This window comes from Schistocerca gregaria, chromosome 4 (genome assembly GCF_023897955.1).
Source record: "Schistocerca gregaria isolate iqSchGreg1 chromosome 4, iqSchGreg1.2, whole genome shotgun sequence".
Lineage (NCBI taxonomy): Eukaryota > Metazoa > Arthropoda > Insecta > Orthoptera > Acrididae > Schistocerca > Schistocerca gregaria.
Window position 1 is genome coordinate 73,992,796 of NC_064923.1, and position 25,530 is coordinate 74,018,325.

The window sequence follows — 25,530 nt, forward strand, 5'->3', positions numbered from 1 at the left end:
ATCTGTACTTCCCACTTTCATATCAACAGCCTCAAAATGCATATTGTAGACTTCGTGATATGTTACAGGTCAGTGTCACACAAAGATTGTGGAGAAGGGGGGGGGGGGGGGGGCGCATGTCATTCTCCATCTAGCGTTTACCAGTAAATAAGTGGCGGAAAATTACGGGTATAGGACGGCTTAAACATGTGGAAAATGAGATTTTCATTATTCACTCACTGTATTTAACATTTATTATTCCTTTAAAATCGCATAACAACTTCAATAAAACACAGTTTAATCACTCATCTGCACACTTATTTCACAATTATGTCACTTTTAAACTGCAAATTCTCTAAGAGCTATCCTGAATCTTCACAAGTCTCAACAGCCTTGATGTGGATAGATACGTACAGCAACCAGTAATCAAGAGTCAGAACTGTGTCTACAAAATCACAACGATTATTAAACAATTTTTGCTGTCACTAATTACAAGCAATATACTTGACAGAGTAGATTGCTAATATTTGCTGTAATGAAAGCCACTCAATGGGGTATATTTCACATTTGCAAGAACGATCTCACTGAAGTAATGAAGTCCATCGAAACACTTAGAAACTAACCTCTCGGCTGACGAAAACGGTCTAAAGACGCAGTGGTAATTTCTCCAGATCTGTTGAGTTATCAATTTACTGAGTGACTGAAATGTAGTTCGGGTACCTGTGAACGTAACAATATGTTAGAATTCATTTTCTAAACACGAACTATTACGCTACTGTGTGGCTACTTACATATTAATTACACTATTAATATTTTCACAGTTGTTTCTTTAATACATAATTAAAGCCAACGGAAGAACAAACGTAAAACGTACTTACCAATGACAGGTTTGTTGAGATGCCATTTTCTGTGTGGGCAGATGTAACTTTTTCATACGGTGGTAAGTCGCGGAAATCGCACGAGTCACAGAAATCGCAGAAGTAGCAGAAATCGCAGAAGTAGCAGAAGTCACAGAAATCGCGGAAGTAGCGAAATCGCAGAAATAGCAGTGGCGGAGGGATACGCGACGTATGTTCCTTAACTGCGACAAATCACAGTTAAGAATAGCAGATACTGAAAAGTAGCATTCACAGAAATCACTGATATCGGAAAATCGCAGTTTAGCCCATCACTAGTATGTGGCCTCCAGTGTAATCCGGTAGAGTATTATACGGTCAGTAACGGACGAGTTGTCCCCTGCAGACTGACGTCACGACCATCTGTTGCAGCTGCGCGTGGGAAAGCAGTGGAGTAGCGCTGGCAGGCCACTTACATTATACGAAACTGAAAATATTAATAACTAATAAAGGAATAACTTGAGGGATGTCATATTTGATGTACATCATTCTGTTGTGAAAACAAACAATATGGCATAGTCTGAGATCAAAAATAGTTGTATTTTGGAAGTTAGTAAAATTCCATAAAAAAACGTAATTTTATGACAGTCATGAATTTAAATAAATACAGTTATGTAATAGTTCACCTTCAGTGACTATGTACGATGATCTGATAACACTTTCAGTGTTCATATATAAATTCGGAAAGTTTTTAGTTTCAGAAAACCTCTGTGACTTTTCTATAATAATAATTTCAAGAATTCTAAGTAAATATGTGTATTGTGTGTTAGGGTGCGTGTGAATGAGAATGCGTGCATGAGAGTATGTGGGACGTTCGGCATTATTAAAAATCATTCATGTAATTCTGTACAGGAGCTGGCAAGTGTTCCAACTCTGTAACGTGGGAACGAATCCACTAGTGGTTCCCCTAATAGTGAATGTCGGATGTCCAGGTATGTATGCTTATGTATAAGACAGCCAGAACATTCGCGACTACATAATAAATTTCCAGATGTAGAGTAACGCTTATAGTTCATTTTTGTTTTGTTTATTTAATTAGGGAGTTTTGTGTTACTTAATTTGATGCTGTCATTGAGCCTAGGGAAGTGGTTGGTGCTTGCTAGATTTTGGCGCGAGCCGCGCCCTAGAAGTGAGTTCTCATTGGTCGTAAGTGCTGACAGCCAATGAGAAGCGAGACGGTTGGCCGCCTAGCGAGGAGATGGAGTTTGGAGTGTGGGTGAGTCAGAGAAAGAGTCGCGCGCTAGCTTTGATTGGAGGCGGTTATGCTGGATGTGACTTTTCGCATTATGTGTAAGATGAAGTCTTGGGATGACCTCCGCGTTATGGTCCAGTGTTAATGGTATCTGGTAGTGACCATAAAATGTTTATGAAAACTTTAGAGTGTTGTGATAATCCGTTGCGACGAAAATCGCGAGTGAACTTAGAATTATATAGCGTGGCGGTACTGAGTACATTCTTACTGAGTATTTTATGGCGAGCATAAACTTTCACTAAAGACAAGCACTGAATATCGTGTGCAGAAGTAATTAGCCGATCATTGACTGTGTCACAAGTAATTGGTTTCGGAATTTGGGAAGGTAAAGGTTCTGGCTGTTTTATGTATGGTGATAACTGTGAGCAGAAACTTTAATATTTTTCGTACATGTGGGCTGATGATCTTGCATAACGGCAATAAAGATCTATTGAAGGTTTAAATTTGAACTTTATGTTTAAAGTACGAGTGACATCCCCATTCCGAATCATTTCTTTAACGTACATAGAAAATTTTCAGCAAATTTTACTTATAGCGGCCTCCGGCGTGTAGCTATGAGGATACAATTTCCTCAACAGTGCTTTTCTGTGATCTCGTAAGTAGCTGCAGTCAGGAGTTTACGTGCGAAGATCCACCGCTGTAAAGAGGTAGGTCAACAAAAATTATAAAAGAAATTGCATTGCAGCAGCAACGTATAATCCGTCGCAATCGGTGCAAGTAAAATGCGTCGCAAGTGTTGTTATACTCGGCGCACTAGCGATGGAACACAGTATCTCCGAGGTTGCGCTGAAGTGGGGATTTTCCCGTACCACCATTTAACGAGGGTACCGTGAATATCAGGAAACCAATAAAACATCAATTCTCCGACATCGCTACGACAGGAAAAGTTACTGCAAAAACTGGATCAACGAAGACTGAAGAGAATCGTTTAACGTGACAGAAATGCAACCCACCAGCAAATTGCCGCAGTTTTCAAAAGCTGAACCATCAACAAGTGTCAGCCTGAGAACCATTCAACGAAACATCATCGATATGGGCCTTATGAGCCGAAGACGCACTCGTGTACCCTTGGTGACAGCACGACACAAAGTTTAACGCACCTTCTGGGTCCGTCAACACCGACATTGGACTGCTGATGACAAGAAACGTATTCCCTGGTCGGACGAGTCTCGTTGCAGATTGTATAAAGCGGATGGACGTGTACGGATATGGAGACAACCTCATGAATCCATGGACCTGCCTGCCAGCCGGGGACTTTTCGAGCTGGTGGAGGCTCTGTAATGCTGTGGGGCGTGTGCAGTTGGAGTCATGTGGGACCCCCTCATACATCTATATGCGAATCTGACAGATGACACGTACGTAAGCATCTTGTCTGGCAGCTGCACCCATTCACGTCATTGTGCATCAAATGGACTACACATTCCAGTAGAACAATGCGACACCTCACACGTCCAACACTGCTGTGGAGTGACTCTGCTTTCACCCTTCTGATTTTAAGCACCTCCGCAGTCCACCAAACTCCCCAGACATGAACATTATCGAGCATCTGGGATGCCTTGAAACGTGGTGTTCAGAAAAGACTTCCAGCCTCTCGTACTCTTACTGATTTATGGAGAGTCCTGAAGGATTCATGGTAAACTCCTCCAGAACTACTTCACACGTTAGTCGAGTCCATGCCACGTTGTGTTGTGGCACTTCTGCATGCTCGCGGAGGCCCTACACGTTAATGGGCAGGTGTACCAGTTTGTCTCTTCAGCGTATAACACATAAACTACTAGTCATTTCCTGTTGGACTCTCAGAGTGACCGACGGAAAAGCAAGTTTTGCATCAGCCCGGTTCCCAGAACTTCTGAAGATAGATATTGATTGTGGATATTGTTGAAACCCCTGTACTAGCAGGGCAGAGCTGATTTTATTAGTTAAAACACACACTAACACAAGACAGAATTAAAAACTCTCAAGGGTTTAACCAAAGAGCTCCTTTGATTTGATATAAATCGGCTGAAAACAACATACGAAAATCCAGGGCTCAAGGTCTAAGCAAGGAGTTGAGGTACAAGAGCTTTTCTGGAAGTTTCATTTATTTCAAAAAAACATATTGTTTTAATTCAATAAAAATGGGCTGAAGGCCACACATTAAGCAAGAACAGTGCTATGCCTTAAGGCCAAAACAAAGATTTTCAGTGTTAATTCTAAATAGGCTGAAACCTGACTGAATGCTGCATATCAACCAAACAATTTAACGGCTTAAAGCTTAGGAATAAGGGGTTTCAATTTAACAGGCTGAGGGCCTTACCTTAATAAATTTCATGCAAACTCGGCTGAAGGCCTCATACCCAAAAAATAACAATTTATAACTTAAGGGTAAGAGCAAGATTTTGAATTTTCAGTTTAAGAGAGTTTAAAACTCGGCTGAAGGCCGCACAGAGTACTTAGGACCAAAAAGGAAATCACTATCTAAAACACAAGGAGCGGCACTCACAAGATTCCAAGGGTGGGCACATTTAGGTGAGACAGGCAGCCATACCGACAACCTATTAATCAGAAGGCAACCCAGCCGACAAACCGACTAAAAAAATCAGCTCTGCTCCACCCGCTGAGCAAAATGACAACACGACGCCAAGAGCACAATGTTCTGGATACTGGTGCCCAATACAGCCAAGTCAGAATAAACGCCAAAAACTACCAACACACCTCAGCTGTCGAACTACACGCCGTGCTGGACAGCAACAACACGAAGAGGAAAATACACTGCCAAAAACTATGTCAACGCCCAGTGCAGGGAACCGGAACGTTAATGGCCACAAGACTGAAGATACCGCTGGTGCACTTCATTAATGAAGGAGTGAATTAGATTAAGTTAAACGCCATCCAAGAAAACGGCTGTAATTCTAGCCGGCTTCAATGTACGCACGTTGTTGCTCGTGGGAATCTCACAGAAAGCAACAACCAGGATCAAACTAAGAGAGTTGATAGCAGTTGAGGCTTGATGGTAGGTTAAGTGAGCCTCAACTGTAGGGTCCAAGATCGGTGGGTGACGAACTTCGTAACCCTCACAAGAAGGGCCTCACACCTCCAACCGCGTGTACACGCCGCCTGTGGCTTCGGTCCGACTCCGACTTTCCTTTGTGATGGGGACCTCCTGAGTGCTCTGCGCCGACTGACCGACTGCCACACACACGGAGCCGGCCAGAGTGGCCGAGGGGTTCTAGGCGCTGCAGTCTGGAACCGCGCGACCGCTACGGTCGCAGGTTCGAATCCTGCCTCGGGCATGGATGTGTGTGATGTCCTTAGGTTAGTTAGGTTTAAGTAGTTCTATGTTCTAGGGGACTGATGACCTCAGCAGTTAAGTCCCATAGTGCTCAGAGCCATTTGAACCATTAGCCACACATACGGAAACGGTCAAAAGACCAAATACACGTCGGCTGATGAGACGGCCGACCGTACGACCAACCAACGGTCGTTCCCGCTCGAGTCTCGTTCCGTCGGACAGTGCATGGGTGTCCCCAGTGGTCGACAAGTACTAGCTGTCAATACTACACTGGCGCTCCGTCCCCGACACTGCTCCGTACGCGACTGCTCTCCTGGTCCGTCTCCAACTGACGTCCAGATACACGACGACCCAGAAATGCTATCGGCCGATCCAGAGGTGGTACGACAGTTGACTTATCGGTGAGCGCTGCTACTACCACTCACGGGCATGTAAGGCAGGAAGTCAGTGACGCCAGTAAATGGAATAAGGGGGCTGTACCATAATAGAAGATGACAAACAAAAAATGACATCCACACGAGCCCAATTGTGTCTCGGGCACAGTACCTTTGACCAGAGGTGTACTAAACCGGCCCAAAAATGAAAACAACCATGAATGAGCAGCGCCTATCAGACGGAGGGTGTCCAACAGCTGACCAGTTCCAGTCATTCCACCAAGAAGGAGGTACACGGCTCGTGTTGTCTGTAGTTCAACCATGCCTAGACGGTCAATACCGCGGTTCGATCGCGTCCGCGCTGTTACTTTGTGCCAGGAAGGGCTCTCAACAAGGGAAGAATCCAGGCGTGAACCAAAGCGACGATGTTCAGACATGAAGGAGATACGAAGAGACAGGAACTGTCGATAGCATGCCTCGCTCAGGCCGCCCAGGGCTCGGACGAACCCTGACAGCAACGCCACCATGTTGAATAATGCTTTTCGTGCAGCCACAGGACGTCGTGTTACGACTCAAACTGTGTACAATAGGCTGCATGATGCGCAACTTCACTCCCGACGTCCATGGCGATGTCCATCTTTGCAACTACAATATTATGCAGCACAGTACAAATGGGCCCAACAACATGCCGAATAGACCACTCAGGATTGGCATCACGTTCTCTTCACTGATCAGTGTCGCATATACCTTCAACCAGACAATCGTCAGAGACGTGTTTGTAGGCAACTAAGGTCAGGCTTAACGCCTTAGTCACACTGTCCACCGAGTACAGTGAGTTGGAGGTTCGAAAATGGTTCAAGTGGCTCTGAGCACTTTTGGACTTAACATCTGAGGTCATCAGTCCCCTAGAACTTAGAACTACTTAAACCTAACTAACCTAAGGACATCACACACATCCATGCCCCAGGAAGGATTCGAACCTGCGACCTTAGCGGTCGCGCGGTTCCAGACTGAAGCGCCTAGAACCGCTCAGCCACAACGGCCGGGAACGTGGATGTTCCTTGCTGTTTGGGGATGGCGTTATGTGGGGCCGGCGTACGCCGCTGGTGGGCATGGAAGGAGCAATAACGGCTGTATGATACGTGAATGCCATCCTCCGACCGTTATCTGCAGCATTTTGGCGAGGCATTCGTCTTCATGGACGACACTTCGTGCCCCTTTCGTGCACATCTTGTGAATGACTTCCTTCAGGAGAACAACATCGCTCGCCTAGAGCGGCCAGCATGTTCTCCAGGCATGAACCGCATCGAACATGCCTGAGATAGATTGAAAAGGGCTGTTTCTGGACGGCGTGACCCATAAAGCACTCTCAGGGATCTACTCCGAATCGCCGTTGAGGAGTGGGGCAATCTGGACCAACAGTGAGTTGATGAACTTGTGGATAGTATGGCACGACGAATAGAGGCATGCATCAATGCAAGAGGACGTACTACGGGGTATTAGAGGTACCGGTGTGTACAACAATCTGGACTATCACCTCTGAGGTCTTGATGTATGATGGTACAACATGCAATATGTGGTTTTCGTAAGGAATAAAAAGGGCGGAAATTATGTTTATGTTGATCTCTATTCCAGTTTTCTGTACAGGTCCCGGAACTCTCGGAACCGAGGTGATGCAAAACTTTTTTTTGATATATATCCACTCCATAGTACTCTTACCTATTCATGGACAGCCGTCCAGGATTCATGGTGACAATTCCCTCCAGCACTACTTCTGACGTTACTCAAGTCTATGGCACATCCTTTTGCGGCTCTTCTGCGTGCTCGCTCCGGAGCCTACACGGTATTGGGCAGGTGTAGCACGGAGAGACCCAAGAAGAAACGTTCCTCGAGTAGTAAACATTCCTACGGCGTTACTGAGATTTCACCAAAGAAAGAACCATAGCATCTGGATTACAAGATACGGTCGAAATACTGTGAGACTTCAAGAAGAATGTAGTAATTCTGTTTAAAAAGAAGACAGGCGCTGAGAGGGGTGTGAATACTAACGAGCCGTGATTCCAAACTAACTGAAGTGTGCACCGCTGGAGGGCACGGGTAAACAGCCCAGATATAGTCAACAAACAAAGGTTTACTGAACACATCTTCCAACAAATACTCTCTACGAGAAACTAAAGGAAGAATAGCTCCCCAGTGAGTGAGACGTGAAGGATCATAGTCCTTGTGTATGCCGCGTCATGACTAGGCTGCAGTGTCGTTGATGCCCTCTGCTGGTCAGGCCACCAAGTTCCTGTGTTCCGTAGTTCCACGCCGCCTGCATTTTGAGGACTGAGCTCGCTGCAACTTGCACGATAAATCAGTTGTGCGTGTCTGTTGTCTAGGGCACCATGGCACTGACGAATTATTTGCAGAAGGATGGAAAAACTGGTGAATACCGTCCACGGCGAAGATCAGTTTGGATTCCGGAGAAATGCAGGAAAGCGTGAGACAATAGTGACCCCCATTCACCTTAGAAGACCGGTTGGTGAAAGGCAAACGTACGGTTCCAGGATTTGTAGCATTAGAGAAAGTATTTGACAGTGTTCCGCCTCCATCGGCGAGTGGTTACCACATTTGACTCTCATATGGAGAACCCAGGTTCCGCTGCGGGTAGTGCCACACATTTTCCATTGTGTAGGACTGGAACAGGCTTCACTCAGGCTAGCGATGCCAATTAAAGAAGTACTTCAATGGGAAGCTGAGGCTCCAATGACTGCAAAGTAGATAACGGCCGGGAGAGCGCTCTGTTGACCCCATCCATGCCCCTCGATAAGGCACCCGCATGACGCAACATAGCGGAGGGTGACATGGCGGCCGGTCTACATTGGTGTGGAGCTGAGTGTCTGATCGTGGAGTTTATCTTTTTTTGTCAATTTACTTTGAAAATATTCACTGGAACACTGAAATATTAGAAGGGTTCAGATGCAGAGAGCGAAAAGTCACTCAAATTATATAGGAACCATACTGCAGTTGTACGAGCCCAAGGAAACGAAAGGGAAGCAGTAGTTGAGAAGGTAGTGAGACAGAGTTGTAACTTATATGCCATGTTATTCAATCTGTACATTGAGTAATCTGTACACGAAACCGAGGAGAAAATTGGAAAAAGCAGTAATGGTTCAAGGAGAAGCAATAAAAAGTTGACCTTTGCCGATGATATTTGATTTGTGTCAGAGACGGGAAAGTTCTTGGAGAAGCAGCTGAAGGGAACAAATAGAGTCTTGGAAAGTAAAAAACGTAGAATGGAATGCAGTCGAATTAAATCAGACGATCGTGAGCAAATTACATTACGGAATGAGACACCAAATATAGTTGTTGAGACGCTGCTATTCGGCTAGCAAAATAACTGATGGTCGCTGAAACAGAGAAATAACATGGAGACTGGCAATAGTAAGAAGATCATTTCTGAAGAAGAGGCATTTATCAACATTCGATATAATTTTAAGTTATATTTTAATTTTAATAATGAACAGCCTTAGTTGTTCATTATTAAAATTAAAATTATTTATTTTGTGATGGCTCCCTAACCCAAGGTCCTCGGCGGTACTTTTGGGGTAGCCACCACAATTGTATCAAGTGTGGGTGGTGACCAGGATGTAGCTATGTCTGTTGGCCGAAAAATAATCAATGACAAGAATTGCGCCAGCTAGGATGAAGAGAAAACTTATCTTTATTTCTGACGAAACGTGCACCAGAAATACAAGTCCAAGCAATATCCAAGAGTAATCCATGTACTGAGCTTAGTCGAATACAATAGCAAATATCACACTGCAATGGCTCCGCTATAAACTCCACGAAAGGCTAGCAATAGACAATCGACAATAGACTGTCCGTCTCCGGGCCAGCGCTCCTCCTTGTATGCAAAAGGCAGAGGGCGCTGCGGACCCGAGCTCAGCCATGGCGCGACCTCTTCCGTCGGCGGCAACGCCCTGAGACGCCGACGGCCGCGACAGTAACTGTGGCCAACAATGTCACGGTCAGGCCGCTAGTGCGCTAGTTGGTTGGTTGGTTGGGTCCGTAATGTTGAAGATATATATAAATTTAAGTGTTTGCTTGGAGTCTCGTATGGAAATGAATTGTGAACGATAATCAGTTCAGACAGGAGGAGAATAGAAGCCTTTGAAAAGTATTGCAGAGAAAAATGCTAAAGAATAGATGGCTGTAGCAGATAACTAATGGGGAGGTACTGAATTGCACTGGGGAATAAAAGGACGTTAGCGCAGAACTTGACTAAAATTGGGGATCAGTTGATAGGAAATATCCGGAGGCATAAAAGAATGGTCAACTTCGTAATAGAGGGAAGTGTGTATTTGGGGGGGGGGGGGGGGGGGAGACGGTAAAACTTGTACACGGATACTAGGCATGAATACACTGAGCAGATTCAGATGACTGTAGACTGCAGTAGTCAATCAGAGATCAGTAAACAACTGTTACATACCGAAAAGTGACACACGCACACACACACACACACACACACACACACACACACACACACACAAGACTTGAATAGTTAGTTAGAAAGAACGATTCAATTTCCACCTCGCTGTCAGTTTTAAACTAGCACTTTATTAATGACTACTACTTAGTTTCGAGCATACACTCATTCCTATTCTGAAGTGCACAGGAATCACATGCCATGTAGAGATACTGGTGGCTTGGCCGTCAGGACGCGCGTACCTGTACATGGAATGTGATTTTCGACCTACAAGTCCGCCTGCGTATCTGTGTGGTAACGTCTTTGCCTACCATGCAGCAGACGTGGGTTGTATTCCCTACCGGGTTGGAGATTTTCTCCACCCTTGGACTGGGTGTTGTGGTGTCCTCATCATTCGTTCATCATCAACATCATCAACACGCAAGTCGCCCAATGTGACATCACTTGAAATAAGACTTGCAACCTGGTGGCCGAAATTCCCCGGCTGGGTTCCATCGGCCAACAGTGCCACGCGATCATATTATTTCCTTCCATTATATACAGAGGGGTCCAAAAAAATGTATCCTTTGGTTAAAAGTCCATAACTGGCTAACTAATTGACAGAGTTGTCTCATCTTTGGTCGTGTAATTGTCTGTAGTTCCGGCAATCGCCATACAAGCGATGTATTGCGTAGTTTTGTTTTGTCAGATGACAGTCGCCAGACAGTCAGTGTTCTGTTGTTTTTTTTCGGTCATCAGTCTACAGACTATTTTGATGCGGCCGGCCACGAATTCCTTTCCTGTGCTAACCTCTTCATCTCAGAGTAGCACTTGCAACCTACGTCCTCAATTATTTGCTTGACGTATTCCAGTCTCTGTCTTCCTCTACAGTTTTTGCCCTCTACAGCTCCCTCTAGTACCATGGAAGTCATTCCCTCATGTCTTAGCAGATGTCCTATCATCCTGTCCCTTCTCCTTAGAACCTCCTCATTCCTTACCTTATCAATCCACCTAATTTTCAACATTCTTCTATAGCATCACATCTCAAATGCTTCGATTCTCTTCTGTTCCGGTATTCCCACAGTCCATGTTTCACTACCATACAATGCTGTACTCCAGATGTACATCCTCAGAAATTTCTTCCTCAAATTAAGGCCGGTATTTGATATTAGTAGACTTCTCTTGGCCAGAAATGTCTTTTTTGCCATAGCGAATCTGGTTTTGATGTCCTCCTGGCTCCGTCCGTCATTGGTTATTTTACTGCCTAGGTAGCAGAATTCCTTAACGTCATTGACTTCGTCATTGACTTCTCATTACCTTCGTCTTTCCCCGATTTACTCTCAAACCATACTGTATAAGCATTAGACTGTTCATTCCGTTCAGCAGATCATTTAATTCTTCTTCACTTTCACTCAGGATAGCAATGTCATCAGCGAATCGTATCATTGATATCCTTTCACCTTGTATTTTAATTCCACTCCTGAACCTTTCTTTTATTTCCATCATTGCTTCCTCGAAGTACAGATTGAAGAGTAGGGGCGAAAGGCTACAGCCTTGTCTCACTCCCTTCTTAATACGAGCACTTCGTTCTTGATCGTCCACTCTTATTATTCCCTCTTGGTTGTTGTACATGTTGTATATGACCCGTCTCTCCCTACAGCTTACCCCAACTTTTTTCAGAATCTTGAACAGCTTGCACCATTTTATATTGTCGAACGCTTTTTCCAGGTAGACAAATCCCATGAACGTGTCTTGATTTTTCTTTAGCCTTGCTTCCATTATTAGCCATAACGTCAGAATTGCCTCTCTCGTGCCTTTACTTTTTCTAAAGCCAAACTGATCGTCACCTAGCGCATTCTCAATTTGCTTTTCCATTCTTCTGTATATTATTCTTGTAAGCAGCTTCGACGCATGAGCTGTCAATCCGATTGTGCGATAATTCTCGTACTTGTCAGCTCTTGCCGTCTTCGGAATTGTGTGGATTATGCTTTTCCGAAAGTCAGATGGTATGTCGCCAGACTCATATATTCTACACACCAACGTCAATAGTCATTTTGTTGCCACTTCCCCTAATGATTTTAGAAATTCTAATGGAATGTTAACTATCCCTTCTGCCTTATTTGACCGTAAGTCCTCCAAAGCTCTTTTAAATTCCGATTCTAATACTGGATCCCCTATCTCTTCTAAATCGACTCCTGATTCTTCTTCTATCACACCAGACAAATCTTCACACTCATAGAGGCTTTCAATGTATTCTTTCCACCTATCTGCTCTCTCGTCTGCATTTAACAGTGGAATTCCCGTTGCACTCTTAATGTTACCACCGTTGCTTTTAATGTCACCAAAGGTTGTTTTGACTTTCCTGTATGCTGAGTCTGGCCTTCCGACAATCATATCTTTTTCGATGTCTTCACATTTTTCCTGCAGCCATTTCGTCTTAGCTTCCCGGCACTTCCTTTTTATTTCATTCCTCAGCGACTTGTATTTCAGTATTCCTGATTTTCCCGGAATATGTTTGTACTTCCTCCTTTCATCCATCAACTGCAGTATTTCTTCTGTTACCCATGGTTTCTTCGCAGCTCCCTTCTTTGTACCTATGTTTTCCTTCTCAACTTCTGTGATGGCCCTTTTTAGAGACGTCCATTCCTCTTCAACTGTGTTGCCTTCTGCGCTATTCCTTATTGCTGTATCTATAGCGTTAGAGAACTTCAAACGTATCTCGTCATTCCTTAGAACTTCCGTATCCCACTTCTTAGCGTATTGATTCTTACTGACTAATGTCTTGAACTTCAGCCTACTCTTCATCACTACTATATTGTGATCTGAGTCTATATCTGCTCCTGGGTACGCCTTACAATCCAGTATCTCATTTCGGAATCTCTGTCTGACCATGATGTAATCTAATTGAAATCTTCCCGTATCTCCCGGCCTTTTCCAAGTATACCTCCTCCTCTTGTGATTCTTGAACAGGGTATTCGCTATTACTAGCTGAAACTTAGTCTTTCTCCTCTTTCATTTCTTGTCCCAAGCCCATATTCTCCTGAAACCTTCCCTTCTACTGCTTCCTCTACAACTGCATTGCAGTCGCCCATGACTATTAGATTTTCGTCCCCCTTTACATACTGCAGTACCCTTTCAATATCCTCATACACTTTGTCTATCTGTTCATCTTCAGTTTGAGACGTCGGCATGTATACCTGAACTATCGTTGTCGGTGTTGGTCTGCTGTCGATTCTGATTAGAACAACCCAGTCACTGAACTGTTCACAGTAACACACCCTCTGCTCCACCTACCTATTCATAACGAATCCTACACCTGTTATACCATTTTCTGCTGCTGTTGATATTACCCGATACTCATCTGACCAGAAATCCTTGTCTTCCTCCCACTTCACTTCACTGACCCCTACTGTATCTAGATTGAGCCTTTGCATTTCCCTTTTCAGATTTTCTAGTTTCCCTACCACGTTCAAGCTTCTGACATTCCACGCCCCGACTCGTAGAACATTATCCTTTCGTTGATTATTCAATCTTTTTCTTATGGTAACCTCCCCCTTAGCAGTTCCCTCCCGGAGATCCGAATGGGGGACTATTCCGGAATCTTTTGCCAGTGGAGAGATCATCATGAGACTTCTTCAACTACAGGCCACATGTCCTGTGGATACACGTTACGTGTCTTTAATGCAGTGCTTTCCATTGCCTTCTGCATCCTCATGTCGTTGATTATTGCTGATTCTTCCACCTTTATGGGCAATTTCCCACCCCTAGGACAAGAGAGTGCCCTGAACCTCTATCCTCCGCCCTCTTTGACAAGGCCGTTGGCAGAATGAGGCTGACTTCTTATGCCGGAAGTCTTCGGCCGCCAATGCTGATTATTTATCAAAATTTAGGCAGTGGCGGGGATCGAACCCGGAACCGAAGACGTTTTGATTATGAATCAAAGACGCTACCCCTTTTTTTATTATTTTTTTACTCATTTTGTTCGATATTGTGCGGTGTATTTGGTCTGGGCGGACGTCACAAGACACCCGTTCAAGTTGATCGTTGATTCTTTGACTCCGTTTTTTTATTACAGAGAGCACGCGGCCCGCTGACCCAACACGCTGAGCTACCGTTCCGGCATCCTTGACCACGGTACCCTTACCTAACTACTCGAGTAAAAATGGCTGGAGCAAGGAAGTTTTGAAGTGGTATTTTAAGTACGAAAACATTAATGAGGTTCAACGGCAATGGCGAAATGAGTATTAAACAGAACCACCGACACGTTTAACGATTCGTCATTCGAGACAAATTTGAAGCCGAAGGCTGTGTTAAAGACGTACACAAACAACTATCTGGACGACCTGTAACAGCAACAAGTCCAGCTAACTCCCGTCGTGTGTTGCAACAAATAACTCGCTCACCACAGAAGTCTGTGAGACAGTGTGCCAGTGAAACAGGGGTGAGGCGCTCAAGTTTTCGGCGAATTTGGAAGACAGCATAGTGGAAGCGCTACATCCCACAATTGCTACATGCAATGAACGGGGACGACACAGTTCGTCGAATGGAGTACTGCGAGTGGTTTACTAACTTGGCGCACAACGATGAAGAGTTTGCAGAGATGATTGTGTGGTCTGATGAAGCACAGTTCAAATGGTACAGTAAATCGCCACAATTGCATATACTGGGCCGTCGAAAATCCGAACGTCCATGTAGACAAAGTCGTGAATGTGCCAGGAGTAAATGTGTGCTGTGGGTTGTCTTACCGGGGCTTGATTGTGCCATTATTCTTTGATGGCAAAGTTACCGGTGAGGTGTACCTTCATAAGCTTCAGACATCCATTTTATTTGCCATCCGAGTCTTTTGTGGAGACGCAAGAGGTTACTTTCAGCAAGATGGTACCCCAGCCCACTACCAAAATCGTGTTAGGGCGTATCCCGACGAAGATCTACCAGGAATATGGATAGGCCGTAGAGGTTCTAAGGAGTATCTACCACGTTTCCCAGACGTAACACCTCTGGACTTGTTCCTGTGGGAACGCTAAAGGGCGTCATTTATCGACAAAAGCCACGCACATTGGATGAACTTCGAGAATCCATCGTACATTCATGTGTAAATATCCAACTGAAACACGTTGCAGTCAGTAGTTTGTGCTGCAGTTCGGCGGCATCTTTTGTGTGTGGATGTTAATGGTGACCATTTCGAACACCTACAGTGATATCTTTAAGTTGGACTTTAAGCTACACTTTCACCAAAACTGAGACGACTGCGTCAATTAGTTTGCAAATTATGGAGTTTTAAACAGTGGATACATTTTTTTTGACCCCTCTGTATACTCATGTTCAGAAAAGGACACCAGTAAAAAATGTGAAAATGGAACTTAACTTCAGGGAGAAGAAGTAAAAGCATTGAGTTCACTGTCAGAAGTGGCCAAGGATTTGAAATGGCAGCTGAACCGAATGAGTACTGTCTTAAAAAGTGATCAAAACCTAAGCATCGGTAACAGACGAATTAGATCATCAAATGAAACACTAAGAGCAGTAGATGAACTTTGTTATTTAGGCTGCAGAATAAGTGACGATGGATGAAGTAAGAAGAAATAAAATGCAGAGTGACAATCGCACGATAAGCGTTTCTGAAAAGGAACAATTTGCTAACGTGGAACATATACTCACGTTTAGAAAAAACAGAACATCTTGAACGACTAGATATAGGACGTTCATGTTCACAGGACATGTACATAAGGATGTTCTACAAAAATGATTAGCCTTGAACCACTTCGGCCCTTCGTGTCGAGGTCAACTTCGCCATCGCGGTGCCAACACCACATAACGGTAAAGTGTTCCAGTGGCTCTCGTTGACGCTATAAATGAAGGGAATGGATCAGCGTGACTTGAGCAGACGTGCAGGATGCCTCGCAGACGTATGCGCGAACCTTACTGTCAAATCAGTGAGTTTATAAGAGGACGCGTTATTGGCATGAGACAATGTAATGCACACATCTGGGAAATTGCTGCTCGTGTGTGACGAAGCGTTTCGGCAGTGCAACGGATGTGTACCGAATGGTTCACGGAAGGCCGTAGAACACGACGAGATGGGTCAGGTCGCACCACCTAGACCACCTCAAGGAAAATCAACACCTCATGCAGATCTGCGTGCTCCTCGTCTCTGGCGCAGCAAATAACAATCACATCGTACATTGTCAGGCGTGACAGTCGGTCGCCGTTTGCTACGGCATGGGTCACGTGCGGCTCGTCCACTTCTCCGCCTACCTATGACGAATGTGCAGAAACGTGCTAGACGGCAATGTTGTATGGATCGTCGTCAGTGGGGACAGGAATGGCATCAGATAGTGTCTTCGGAGGAATCCGTGTTTTGTTTGTCTGAAAATGATGGCCGCGTTTGGGTTCGCCACAGACAGGGAGAGCGACTTCACAGTTACTGCATTCGCTCACGATGTACAGCTTCTAACAACCCAACCACAACAAAGTTCAAAATTTAATAATGATTGTGGTGTAGCTCACGCTGCCAAATACTGCACTTTCGGGCAACAACAAAGTTATTATGTGGCTGGTGTCATTAGAGAACAGTTATTAAACTAGGCACTCATCTTTTCGTGTTTCCAACGCTAGTCTCGTTGTAAAATCATGGCTCAATCGTCGAAAATCTACGTGCTGATGATTCCAAGATCGGATGCAAAGAGGCCTAGGTTTTATTCTGCTATATTCAAAATTTTTGTAGATGCGCTTCACAAACCATTCTGGAAGATTAAACCTTTCAAAGTTAGCACAATAGTGAAGTAAAAAAAAATTAGCACTCCGGAATTAAGTTACACTTCCTTTTAATTGCTTTTATTGCAATATCACGTGACACACAAACATCACTTCACAATACAAAACATCCTTGAAAACATCTTCCTCACAGTCACTGTTAAAGTTCACATTTTATAAGCTGACACAATATGCGTCTTTCCAACATGACATCCAAGACTTGAGTTTTTCAAGGTCCGAGTCTCTAACAACATACTAATAATCGCTTACGCGCCCAAAAATCAGAGTTACAAGTACGTCAAAGATTATAGTGACAAAAGAAAGAGTACACATAAGAATAATAGCATTGCAATATAAAAATCCCCCCATGAACCATGGACCTTGCCGCTGGTGGGGAGGCTTGCGTGCCTCAGAGATACAGATAGCCGTACCGTAGGTGCAACCACAACGGAGGGGTATCTGTTGAGAGGCCAGACAAACGTGTGGTTCCTGAAGAGGGGCAGCAGCCTTTTCAGTAGTTGCAGGGGCTACAGTCTGGATGATTGACTGATCTGGCCTTGTAACAATAACCAAAACAGCCTTGCTGTGCTGGTACTGCGAACAGCTGAAAGCAAGGGGAAACTACAGCCGTAATTTTTCCCGAGGGCATGCAGCTTTACTGTATGATTAAATGATGATGGCATCCTCTTGGGTAAAATATTCCGGAGGTAAAATAGTCCCCCATTCGGATCTCCGGGCGGGGACTACTCAAGAGGATGTCGTTATCAGGAGAAAGAAAACTGGCGTTCTACGGGTCGGAGCGTGGAATGTCAGATCCCTTAATCGGGCAGGTAGGTTAGAAAATTTAAAAAGGGAAATGGATAGGTTAAACTTAGATATAGTGGGAATTAGTGAAGTTCGGTGGCAGGAGGAACAAGACTTCTGGTCAGGTGACTACAGGGTTATAAACACAAAATCAAATAGGGGTAATGCAGGAGTAGGTTTAATAATGAATAGGAAAATAGGAATGCGAGTAAGCTACTACAAACAACATAGTGAACGAATTATTGTGGCCAAGATAGATACGAAGCCCACACCTACTACAGTAGTACAAGTTTATATGCCAACTAGCTCTGCAGATGACGAAGAAATTGAAGACATGTATGATCAAATAAAAGAAATTATTCAGATAGTGAAGGGTGACGAAAATTTAATAGTCATGGGTGACTGGAATTCGGTAGTAGGATAAGGGAGAGAAGGAAACGTAGTAGGTGAATATGGACTGGGGCAAAGAAATGAAAGAGGAAGCCGCCTGGTAGAATTTTGCACAGAGCACAACTTAATCATAGGTAACACTTGGTTCAAGAATCATAAAAGAAGGCTGTATACATGGAAGAACCCTGGAGATACTAAAAGGTATCAGATAGATTATATAATGGTAAGACAGAGATTTAGGAACCAGGTTTCAAATTGTAAGACATTTCCAGGGGCAGAAGTGGACTCTGACCACAATCTGTTGGTTATGACCTGTAGATTAAAACTGAAGAAACTTCAAAAAGGTGGGAATTTAAGGAGATGGGACCTGGATAACCTAAAAGAACCAGAGGTTGTCGGAGTTTCAAGGAGAGCATAAGGGAGCAATTGACAGGAATGGGGGAAAGAAATACAATAGAAGAAGAATGGGTAGCTTTGAGGGATGAAGTAGTGAAGGCAGCAGAGGATAAAGTAGGTAAAAAGACGGGGGCTAGTAGAAATCCTTGGGTAACAGAAGAAATATTGAATTTAATTGATGAAAGGAGAAAATATAAAAATGCAGCAAATGAAGCAGGCAAAAAGGAATACAAACGTCTCAAAAATGACATCGACAGGAAGTGCAAAATGGCTAAGCAGGGATGGCTAGAGGACAAATGTAAGGATGTAGAGGCTTATCTCACTAGGGGTAAGATAGATGCTGCCTACAGGAAAATTAAAGAAACCTTTGGAGATAAGAGAACCGCTTGTATGAACATGAAGAGCTCAGATGGAAACCCAGTTCTAAGCAAAGAAGGGAAAGCAGAAAGGTAGAAGGAGTATACAGAGGGTCTATACAAGGGCGTTGTACTTTAGGACAATATTATGGAAATCGAAGAGGATGTTGATGAAGACGAAATGGGAGATATGATACTGCGTGAAGAGTTTGACAGTGCACAGAAAGACCTGAGTCGAAACAAGGCCCCTGGAGTAGACAACATTCCATTGGAACTACTGACGGCCTCTGGAGAGCCAGTCCTGACAAAACTATACCATCTGGTGAGCAAGATGTATGAGACAGACGAAATACCCTCAGACTTCAAGAAGAATATAATAATTCCAATCCCAAAGAAAGCAGGTGTTGACAGATGTGAAAATTACCGAACTATCAGTTTAATAAGTCACAGCGGCAAAATACTAACGCGAGTTCTTTACAGACGAATGGAAAAACTGGTAGAAGCCGACCTCGGGGAAGATCAGTTTGGATTCCGTAGAAATGTTGGAACACGTGAGGCAATACTGACCCTACGACTTATCTTAGAAGCTAGATTAAGGAAGGGCAAACCTACGTTTCTAGCATTTGTAGACTTAGAGAAAGTTTTGACAATGTTGACTGGAATACTCTCTTTAAAATTCTGCAGGTGGCAGGGGTAAAATACAGGGAGCGAAGGGCTATTTACAATTTGTACAGAAACCAGATGGCAGTTATAAGAGTCGAGGGACATGAAAGGGAAGCAGTGGTGGGGAAGGGAGTGAGACAGGGCTGTAGTCTATCCCCGATGTTATTCAATCTGTATATTGAGCAAGCAGTGAAGTAAACAAAAGAAAAATTCGGAGTAGGTATTAAAGTCCATGGAGAAGAAATAAAAACTTTGAGGTTCGCCGATGACATTGTAATTCTGTCAGAGACAGCAAAGGACTTGGAAGAGCAGTTGAACGGAATGGATAGTGTCTTGAAAGGAGGATATAAGATGACCATCAACAAAAGCAAAACGAGGATAATGGAATGTAGTCGAATTAAGTCGGGTGATGCTGAGGGAATTAGATTAGGAAGTGAGACACTTAAAGTAGTAAAGGAGTTTTGCTATTTGGGGAGCAAAATAACTGATGATGGTCGAAGTAGAGAGGATATAAAATGTAGACTGGCAATGGCAAGAAAAGCGTTTCTGAAGAAGAGAAGTTTGTTAACATCGAGTATAGATTTAAGTGTCAGGAAGTCATTTCTGAAAGTATTTGTATGGACTGTAGCCATGTATGGAAGTGAATCATGGACGATAAATAGTTTGGACAAGAACAGAATAGAAGCTTTCGAAATGTGGTGCTACAGAAGAATGCTGAAGATTAGATGGGCAGATCACATAACTAATGAGGAAGTATTGAATAGGATAGGGGAGAAGAGAACACCTTGACCAGAAGAAGGGATTGGTTGGTAGGACATGTTCTGAGGCATCAAGGGATCACCAATTTAGTATTGGAGGGCAGCGTGTAGGGTAAAAATCGTAGAGGGAGACCAAGAGATGACTACACTAAGCAGATTCAGAAGGATGTAGGTTGCAGTAGGTACTGGGAGATGAAGAAGCTTGCACAGGATAGAGTAGCATGGAGAGCTGCATCAAACCAGTTTCAGGACTGAAGACCACAACAACATATAAACATATCGATGTATCAAAGTACCTCTACATTAATCAAATCAAATCTTAATGTTGTATCAGAAATATGTTAACTACTTTAAAGAAACACAGTAGAATATTGCTGGTATCGAGAGGATGAGTTGAGGTGCCGTAATGGTTGCGTAATTCAAGTACCATTAAATGCTCCAAGTCAAGGCTTTACGGTGTAGGATGCCATTGGGAACAAACACCAATCACAGCGTGTAGGGAGCACTGTGGCCAGTGTGACCGATGTGAACGACATCCTGCGACCCGTAGCCATACGCTTTCTGCACAACACCTCAGACGCCATTTTTCAGCAACGCAATGCACGACCTCACGTTGCTGCACGAACACCTGCCTTGTTGGTGTCACAGGATGTCAGCCTTTTGCCCTGTCATGCCTGATTTTCAGACTTTTCGCTAAGCTAAAATACGTGGAAGCAACAGGTGCAGCGCAGTGACCCAGTGCCAACCACCACAGATGAACTTTGGAATGGATTCGACACCACAGGACTTCTTGCGTACCTTAAACGCGTCGATGCCATCACGCATGGAACAAGTTATCGAGGCCCATGACGGCACTGCACCCACTAGACAACAGGACAAATGCTGAACTGTGGCGACTGAAACGTTGATGTACGTGTCCTGCCAATATGAACGTCCTAACTCTAGTCTTTCAGGGTGATCTGTTTTCTCTGAACGTGAGTGTACTTTTGAGGATGATGTGCCCACTAGATTGGAACATGTATTATGTTCGAGTATAATGACTTTTCTGGAGACTAGAAATCTATGAGTTTCGAAAAAGATCTTGTGAAACCCAGTTCGCGCTATTCGTGCACGAGACACAGAGAGCCATAGACACGGGATCCCAGATAGATGCCGTGTTTCTTGACTTCCGCAAGGCGTTCGATACAGTTCCCCATAGTCGTTTAATGAAAAAAGTTAGAGCATATGGACTATCAGGCCAATTGTATGATTGGATTTAAGAGTTCGTAGATAACAGATCGCAGCATGTCATTCTCAATGGAGAGAAGTTTTCCGAAGCAAGAGTGATTTCAGGTGTACCGCAGGGGAGTGTTGTAGGACTGTTTCTAATCACTAATATATGCATGACTTTGTGGATAACATCGGAAGCTCACTGAGGTTTTTTGAGGATGATGCTGTAGCATATCGAGAGGTTGTAACAATGGAAAATTGTAGTGAAATGCAGGAGGATCTGCAACGAATTGACGCATGGTGTAGGGAATGGCAACTGAATCTCAATGTAGACAAGTGTAATGTGCTGCGAATACATAGAAAGAAAGATCCCTTATCATTTAGATAGCGGTTCTAGGCGCTACAGTCTGGAACCGCGCGACTGCTACGGTCGCAGGTTCGAATCCTGCCTCGGGCATGTATGTGTGTGATGTCAGGTTAGTTAGGTTTAACTAGTTCTAATTCTAGGGGACTGATGACCTCAGAAGTTCAGTCCCATAGAGCTCAGTGCCACTTTCCCTTGTAAATGGCAGAAATTCCGGCGAGATTCTGGATCTTTAACAAAAGAGAAAGGAGTAGTCCCTGACTGTAATGTTATTGAAAAAAATGAAATGAGGGCACGGCATTGTTGGCCACAAGGCCCCATCCGGATAAGCTCACGCCAAGTGAAAGTCTTTTTTCTGTTGATGCCTCATTGGACGATTTGCGTGCCGGTAATAAGGATTAAATGATGACGAGGATAACACAACATCTAGTCCACGAGCGGAGAAAATTCCTCAAATCCGTCGGTAATCGAATCCGGGCATGCTGCATAGGAGACCACCCAGCTAAGCATGCGAACAGTGTTACTGAAGGTTCTGCTGGAAAGATAACGCAGTAGCTTTTGAAAAACAGTGTGGTAAATTTGCTAAAGAGAAGACATGTGATGTTTAAAGACTCCTAGCGACGATCATTGTGGGAGAGATGATGTGAATTTCGTTAAAAATTGCCACTCGAACTGTTGATGGAACAACTCTCGGAGTGCAAGGTACAACATGAAAGAGTAGGCTGAAAGACTCGCAAATGATGGAACTGAATCGTTAAGTGTGTAGTGTGGAGCGAAGACTTTGCATGACATGAACTTTTAAAATTTAATTAAAATTAGGACCCAAAGAGGAGAATGTGCGGCTAATTAAATAAATTCATAACGATCGATCGCAGCGTGGAGAGGAACACTGTGAACTAAGTGCATTAAACACTGAAGCAAAAATTGTAAGCAGAACAAAATGGCAACTCAACAGGGAACAACATCCGAGGGCTAGATCTAGTACTACATCAGGTGATACAACATGAGACTTTGGAAGATTGTGAGAGTGTAGCTGTTTCCTTGAAATTTACCTCTCTCTTTACAAGGTACACAACAATATGTAACGAGAAGTTTGGCGGGTGAGTCCCTAGTTTACAGTCGAGTAAAAGGTAGATAGTTTATACGAGTGACATTTCATAAATAATGCACACTAATTTTTCTATTAATTAATTTTTTTTCAACAACTCTCTGCAGTCTTTCACTATACTCTCCCTGCTGCTTTATGAAGTAATCCCAACGTCTCGGAAGCTATATTATTCCGTCCAGGGCACCACTCCTGTTCATCTGTCGAATGGTTCGAGTAACGGTGGTAGAAAGCTCTTCCAGAGAAAGGTAGCGACGTCCACGTACAAGTTTTTTCTGCTTGGGAAACAAATCGAAGTGTGGTGGACTGGGATTGTAGGGAGGAAGCAGTAACGCTTCCCTTCAGTATTCGCGAAGTTTTTTTACCTGCAACATTGCCGATAGGCGGACGAACATGTCGTGAAGAATGAATGGCCCATCCTCGAGCAACTGTGGTCGTTTTTGTGCAATTTCCTACGCAGGCTTCGCATGAACTTACGATAACACACTACTATGACACATGTCCAACATGGGACACTCCCTATCATGATGATACCTTGGTGACCATAAAGCAAAAAATCATCCTTTGCCAGCGCTTTGACTGAGCGAGTTGAAATCTTTTAGGGCGTGAAGAATCTGAAGCTCACCTGTCATTGGACTGTGACTTCAGTTCAAAATCTCTAATCCACGTTTGATTATTAGCGAAAATTCGGTGCGAGACTTCTTGACCTTCATGGTCGAATCGCTGTAGGACAAGGTTCCAGTGTCCAGGTGTTTGTGTTTCTTTCCAACAGTCAAGCAGTGTGGGACCGATCTCACAGAAAGTTTTCTCTTCTTCAAATAATTTGTCAGAGTACGGAGTACTGATGTTTGGAGTTGCCGTGGCTTCAGAGAGTTCCACACAAGTTGGACTGCGATCTTCTTCAAGAGCATCTGTAGCAAGTTTTACACTTCATCGATTTGTTGACGTTTGTGGTGTTGCGGCTCTTGGATTACGCTCTTCGCTCATACAACAAACATGGAAACGATTAATAAAACGCGAAACTGTACTACAGTCGACTGTAAACTCACCACAAACTTCACTAAATGCATTTCCGTCGGGTTTCTGCTGCATAAATTTTCGATCTCGTTGTATTTCTTCTGATTTTCACTGTGGTGTCACCACCAGACACCACACTTGCTAGGTGGTAGCCTTTAAATCGGCCGCGGTCCGGTAGTATATGTCGGACCCGCGTGTCGCCACTATCAGAGATTGCAGAGCGAGCGCCGCCACACAGAAGGTCTAGAGAGACTTCCTAGCACTCGCCCCAGTTGTACAGCCGACTTTGCTAGCGATGGTTCACTGACCTCTACGCTCTCATTTGCCGAGACGCTAGTTAGCATAGCCTTCAGCTACGTTATTTGCTACGACCTAGCAAGGCGCCAGTATCCGTACTATTGATATTGTAAATCATGTACCATAAAGAGCGACGTTCGTCATTAATGGATTAAAGTTAAGTCCGTTTTTCTCAATTCTAATTTCCTTGTCATGTTCCAGACCTCACTCCAGCCTGCGTGAGTTAAAACGCGTGCATTTCGGCCTCCTTTAGCAATACGGTTGGCTCTCCTGCCAACCACAACATTGGCGACGAGAGTAAATTGCCCTGATTTATTTGTGTAATGGCTTCGCCACAATCTCCAGATGTACTGTCCGAATTTTATCGATTACATAATCAGAAGACGCAGGCCTTACTGGATGCCCTTGGACAGTTCGTCCATAGTCAACGTGCCATGCAAAACGATGCGGCAGCAGCCGCTTCACCGCTAACGCAGCCACAACACGCTGTTGCACCCACTTTTCGACCTTTTGATGCTGCACTGGAAAGCTGGACGGAGTGGTCACGCCAATTTGGATTCCATCTCGCCGCCTACATAATTCAAGGTAACGAGCAGCAGCCTTTATTGTGGTCCACAGTAGGCGTGAATACGTACCGTGTGATAGTCAAATTATTTCCCCGACGCGACGTAGCAACTCTGTCCTACGAAGAAATTTTTTCTGCATTAGATGCATATTTCAAAGAATCAGTCAATGTGGTTGCCAAACGGTGTACCTTCTTTCGTACAAAACGTACGGCAGGTCAGACTAATCGGGAGTGGGTTGCAACCTTGCAAGGCCTTACTAGGGATTGTGCTTTTGAGTGTCAATGTGGACTCCCTTATTCAGATAGTATGGTACGTGATGCAATTGCAAAGAACGTTTCTGATGTTCGTATCAGGGAACAGATTTTGAAACTAGTCAATCCCTCCCTTCAACAAGTGATGGACATATTGGATCGGCAGGACACACTTGACTTTGCTCAGGAATCATTTGAAACTTCGCCAGCAGTGTGTCAGGTTAACCGGCCCGCCGGGCGAGCTGCACGGAGCAGTAAACAGCCCTCGCGCCCGGCCGCGCCGCTGCCGCCAGGCTCTCAGCCACGTGCGCCGCGACGGCAAGCAAATGCAGTGATAAAGTCATGCCCGCGTTGTGCTACTAAACATTCGCGTGAGAATTGC

At 44.2% G+C, this 25,530-nt stretch overlaps 1 long non-coding RNA gene across 1 annotated transcript; it reads right to left on the minus strand.

The window, feature by feature from the left end:
• Window positions 1-370: 370 nt before the first annotated feature.
• On the minus strand, window positions 371-913 carry LOC126268169 (uncharacterized). The gene is made up of 3 exons (XR_007549107.1): window positions 858-913; window positions 603-699; window positions 371-424 (listed from the first exon to the last, which is right to left on the minus strand). It is a non-coding gene; the product is annotated as an uncharacterized LOC126268169 (long non-coding RNA).
• Between the last annotated feature and the right edge of the window lie 24,617 nt (window positions 914-25,530).